The sequence below is a fragment of the Pinus tabuliformis genome, chromosome 1_2 (genome assembly GCF_031772625.1).
Source record: "Pinus tabuliformis cultivar Carrire ecotype Pingquan chromosome 1_2, CPIR1, whole genome shotgun sequence".
Lineage (NCBI taxonomy): Eukaryota > Viridiplantae > Streptophyta > Pinopsida > Pinales > Pinaceae > Pinus > Pinus tabuliformis.
Genome location: NC_142298.1, coordinates 75,804,343 through 75,810,342, shown reverse-complemented (window position 1 = coordinate 75,810,342; position 6,000 = coordinate 75,804,343).

Here is a 6,000-nt window from a genome sequence, read left to right as displayed (position 1 = left end):
AACTGAAATACACAGTAAAAATTTCAGCAACCACAAATTACAACTTATCTCAATTTTCGTGCTTGAACTCCACCTCGAAAATCGTGCCAATCAACAAACAACAAAAACATAATTTTTTACAACAATAAAACAACATTAAATGTTATACGACCAACCTCAAAAAACGTACCCAGAACTTGTTGTCTCTCTTCCTCAATTCCTGTGCCTTTCTTCTACTGTACAATTTTTTTCTTGGGATGCGTGCCAATAAATGTTGCTGCCCAGATTTGTTGAAATGTCTTCTTGTTGTTCTCTTTCACTTCCTCACTGCTTAGAAATTTTCTCGTTACTCTCTCTCCTCTTTCTCTCAAATGCTCATGAAAGAATGAATGAATCCAGCGACTAATGTGGCCTTGCGAAAAGTATAGATAAAGAAAAATTTGAACAGAAAGTAGATGGACTATTCCTTTCTGGTTGCCTTTTTTCTCGAACTAATCTTCTCACAGTCAGAGTTTGTGGCTCTTCATCTTCTGATTCCTCTTCTGTTGTAGAGTTTGATTCTTCCTCTTTTAGCTCAAACTCTATTTTCTCAGGTTCCTTTAGTAGGACTTCATGTTTAATACCATCTTTCACCTCTCTAAACACCACATCTTGGTTGTATACAACCTTCCTTGTTTCTGGGTTCCAAAGATTATAACCTTTTAAACCATCCTTATACCCAATAAAGATATGTTAAAATTTGTGTACCAGAGGACAAGTGGTTCCCTAAGGCTTTGATCTTTGGCCTAAGGAAAAGTGTCCAAATTTATTTGTACTTTTCTCCTAAAGTGACATTATAAGTGGTAAAGTCAATTTAATTTAAAAGTGATTTTATAAATGGTAAAGTTACATTCTAATTTAAATGTGACTTTATTAAACTCAATGAAGAATTAAAAAGTGAAAAAGTGACTATGGAAATAAAAGGCTAAGTGGGTGAGTTAAAAGATAGAAAGTGAGAATTAAATACACATTTATTCTCATCCCTAGATCTAAATGAATCTCAGCTATTAGATCTTAGGGTAACCCAAAAGGTCATTTAGAGAATAAAAGGAGAAGAGAAGAAGAAAAGATCATTTATTCTGAAGAAATTTCAACCCCCACTTCAGTTATCAATTTTCCTTATCACTCCATGCATTTAGTTTTAAATACAAGCATGATAAAAATTCAAAAATCTGGAAATGACAATAATTTTCTGAAAACACAAATTTAGAGATTTCACAACTGCTGAAATTGCAGAAATAAAACACAACAAAATTATGACAGCCACACAGAAAATAACACAGTGATTTTTTGTCAATGTGACCCTAGAAAAACCCCCTACAACTCTTGGGGAAAACCAGTTTGAGAGCTCTTCTTTATTTCTGAAAATGATTTTACAGATAAACTGAAATACACAGTAAAAATTCCAACAACCACCAATTACAACTTATCTCAATTTCCGTGCTTGAACTCCACCTCGAAAATCGTGCCAATTAGCAAACAGACAAAACAAAAAATTTTACAGCAATGAAACATCATTAAATGTTGTATGACCAACCTCAAAAAACGTACCCAAAACTTTTTGTCCCTCTTCCTCGATTCCTGTGCCTTTCTCCTACTGTACAGTTTTTTCTTGGGATGCGTGCCAATAAATGTTGCTGCCCAGATTTGCTGAAATGTTTTCTTGTTATTCTCTTTCACTTCCTCACTGCTCAGAAATTTTTTCCTTACTCTCTCTCCTCTTTCTCTCAAATTCTCATGAAAGAATGAATGATTCCGGCAACTGATGTGGCCTCGTGCAAGGTATAGATAAAGAAAAATTTGAACAGAAATCAGATGGACTATACCTTTCTAGTTGCCTTCTTTCTCGAACTGGTCTTCTCATAGTCGAATTTTGTGGCTCTTCTTCTTCTGATTCCTCTTCTGTTGTAGAGTTTGATTCTTCCTCCTTTAGCTCAAACTCTATCTTCTCAGGTTCCTTCGGTAAGACTTCATGTTTAAACACCACATCTCGGCTGTACACAACCTTCCTTGTTTCTGGGTTCCAAAGCTTATAACCTTTTAAACCATCCTTATACCCAATAAAGATGCACTTTTTAGATTTACCATCCAACTTTTTTCTTTTCTCCTTTGGAATGTGTACATATGCATCACATCCAAATACCTTCAGATGTGAAAGAGAATGTTTCTTACCAATCCATACCTCTTGTGGAGTCTTATGCTCCAATGCTGATGAAGGTGATCTGTTGCCCAGGTAGCATATAGTGTCCACCGCCTCTGCCCAGAATTCCTGTCCTAACCCGACACCACTGAGCATGTTTCTTTCTCTTTCCATCAACGTCTTGTTCATTCTTTCTGCAACTCCATTCTGCTCAGGTGTGTATGGATAGTCTTATGTCGTGCTACACTACACTTATTACAGAACTCTCTAAATTCCGTCTTGCAAAACTCTCCACCGTTATCTGTCCTCAACACCTTTATCTTCTACTCTCTCTGTTTTTCTACCAGAGCCTTAAATTCTTTAACCCTGTCAAAAACTTTAGATTAATTCCTAAGGAAATATATCCATGCATTCCTTTGGAAGTCATCTATAAATGATACATAGTACACAGACTTTCCCAGTGATGAAACTGACACAGATCCTAACACATCGCTATGCACAATCTCTACTATATGTTTCGCTCTCTTACCACCAGAGGGTCAACTCACCCAATTTTTCTTCCCATATACACAATTTTCACAAAAATCAAAATCTAGAGAGCTATTAGACATACCTTCTACCATACCATTACCATGAAGTATTCGAAGGCCCTTCTCTCGAATATGTCCAGCCTTTGATGCCATAGCATGGTCTTTCTCCAGAGACCACTAGATTTTCTACTCCGCTTTCAAGAACCACAAAACTGTTGCACCCATAAATAATAGTGCTACTTTGAAACTTGTACAGAGTTGTAATCTAAACTCCCCACATCAATACCAGTGCTCCCCGAACCATCTTGCAGGTATCTTTCTCGAACATTGTTTTTTACACTTGCATCATCCATCTTGCTTACAAAAATCAGATTTTTGGCTAATGCAAGAATATGCAGAAATCCCGGAAGTGTTCTAATCCTTCCACCTTGTAATTTCAACTTGACTTTTTCGCGACCAACGATTCTAGCCTTCCTGTCATCCCCTAAGAAAACATCACTACCATCATATTTCTCATACTTGGAGAACCACTCGCTATGGGGAGTGAAGTGAAAGGATGCAACTGAGTAAATCAACCATGCCTCATGATCTACATGTGTACTTGAAAAAAAAGCCAAGTACACATCCCCACCTTCATCTGTGGTGTTTTTCGCCTCTACAGAAGGAGCACCATAAGATCCATTTCCTTTCTCAGGAGCTTTAGATTTACAGTCCCTTTTATATTGCCCTTCCTTTCCGCATTTCCAACACACCTTTATAGGTTTTCCTAGAGATTTAGATCTCCCTCTAGATTTAGATCTGCCACTTGAGGACTTATTTTTGTTTATGTTGTGGGACTGTCCAAGTACAGACAAGACATCACCATTCTAGCCCTCCATATTTTCCGTCTCGTCTCCTCCAACAGAAAGGATGATACTATTTTATCAAACTGCAAGGCAGTTGCATTGCTACCTATTACAACAATCAAACTATCCCACGAATCTAGTAGAGAACATAACAAACTGATGCACTTATCTTCATCTGAAAATTTCAATATCAACAGATCATAACCAGCTTACCACAATATTAAATGTGTTCAGATTCTCTGTCACCGAGTCTCCATCTTTCATCCTCAGGTTATACAATTTTTTTCATAGGAACTGTTTATTCACTAGAGACTTAGATTGGTACAAAATTCCCTAACTTGTCCATCAAAGCCTTTGTCGAAGCTTCCCCTGATACATTCAGCGATATTGAATCTAAGACACACAATCGTATTGTGCTCTTTGCCTTCCCATCCAACTTCACCCAATCTTCAGCTGACATTGTTGTTGGTTTAATACCCAGATCTACCGTGATCCACTGATCTTTAGCCACCTGCAGATCTTCCATCTTGAGTTTCCACAACTCAAAACCTTGACCATTAAATTTCTTGATCTCTATCTTTCCACTACTCGACATCTTCTTTTTCCACAAGAATCGATCCCGTAGATCTCGCACTGAACAGGGTCTACCACAAGCCCGAGAAAAAAACCCTTCAACAACAAAGACATCCTCTTGAAGCCAAAATAACTCTGATACCAAATGTAGGTTTTAACCTTGTATAGAAATTTCTTGCATACAAATTCTAAAAATATAAAATAAACAATAACGAGAGCATAAAACATAAAATAGATATACACAGAGATTTTCCCCTGGATCCCAAAACTGGGACTACCAAATTGATTTTTCATTATGTTGCTTTCAATGTTACAATACATATATATACAAGCCGAAGCATCCATAAACCCCAATCCATTAACCCTAGATTAGAACATAACTGTAGTTTCCTTGACCAAATCTACAAAATACCATGGAAAGTAAACTATCATGCCCAAAACCATGTGGGAAATGCGAAATCCATGCACAAAACCATAGGTAGGTCTGCCCACTTAATATAGGGTCCAAAAAAAATTCCTAGGGCACTACCCCGAACCCTGTGCAGGGGGTTACTGTCCCCATGCATACCCCTCAACAGGGGGGACAATCGCCCCCCCGCATACCCCCTAATAGGGGGGACAACCGCCCCCTGTGACCCCCTAGCACAACGTACATGAGAGGCTACCGCCCCCATTGTGACCCCTCCCATGGGGTAGTCGTGGAAAGAATATAACACAACCCAACATCTGAGAAGATCTCAGTTTTTTCTCAAGGTACATATTTTGCTGCTTAGAAGATCGCTGATACAGCTTAGACAATGTGTCTCACATCTCCTTAGCAATCCCTTTGTTAGCGATATGATAGACCACATGATCCTTCACTTTGTCGAAGATCATTCTTTTTACCTTCGCCATCTCAGCGTTGTATTTCTTCAACGGATTTGTGTTTGCAGGGGAAACCACCACGCTATCGACGTATGTCTTGAGGGTATGCTCATATAGAAGGAATGACATTCTTGCCTTTCAAATGATGTAGTCGGATTCTCCATCCAACCTGTCATGATCTCTCAAGCCACTGGTTTCCATTTCTGCCACAAGTACTGTCAAATGACCTCCTCTCTCCTCTGCACAACACGACACTGGCCTACGCACTCCCTACTGGAGCTTGTAGATCTGCCTCTCTCTACTGTTGCTCAGCACGTGAGAATTCAGACTCCTTGGCTGGAAGTCCTCTGAGGAGAAATTCCCTCAATCGTGCTCCTTCCTTCTCCTCTGATGTCTTTCTACCCAACTAAATGGCCTGCAGAAAATACTGCGTCCCACCATCTCTCCTCATGCTGAGGCTTCTGCGCTACTCCCTCTGCCCTGAAAAAACTCAATCTGGAAGCCCTTCTCTCCATCGACTCACTCAAAGAGAGATTGCCTCGAAATTTCAGCCCTCCAGCTGGAACTGCACAAACCCTCTGGGGTTTCGAACTGCTGCTTCCTGCAACTTTTTCGAACTCCCTCTTCTGCTCAGCGCTGTGTCTCTGGTACTGCTCTTTCTTGCTTCACCTGCAATGCTTCGATACCAAGTGAAAATTCAAGAATCCCACTCGAATCACCTAGTGCAGCAACTGATTAAACTTCTCCTATCTGTTAAATATTGAAACAAATTATTTACTGTTTCCTACAAAAAATATCGAAGCTTACACACTACAACTTTCACTTAATTAATTAATTTGCCCAAAGCAAGAACATAAAATATAGAAAAAGATGCACAAGTGACACAATACTTTTTGGACAAATGTCCCTGAAAAATGCAATGCGGGAAAACCGGTGCAGCAGATTTGAGGGTTTTATACTATTAAGCAGTAGTTTCTGAATACAACTCTAGATGTCCTTATGACAATCCAGTTACAGAGAAAATAAACCA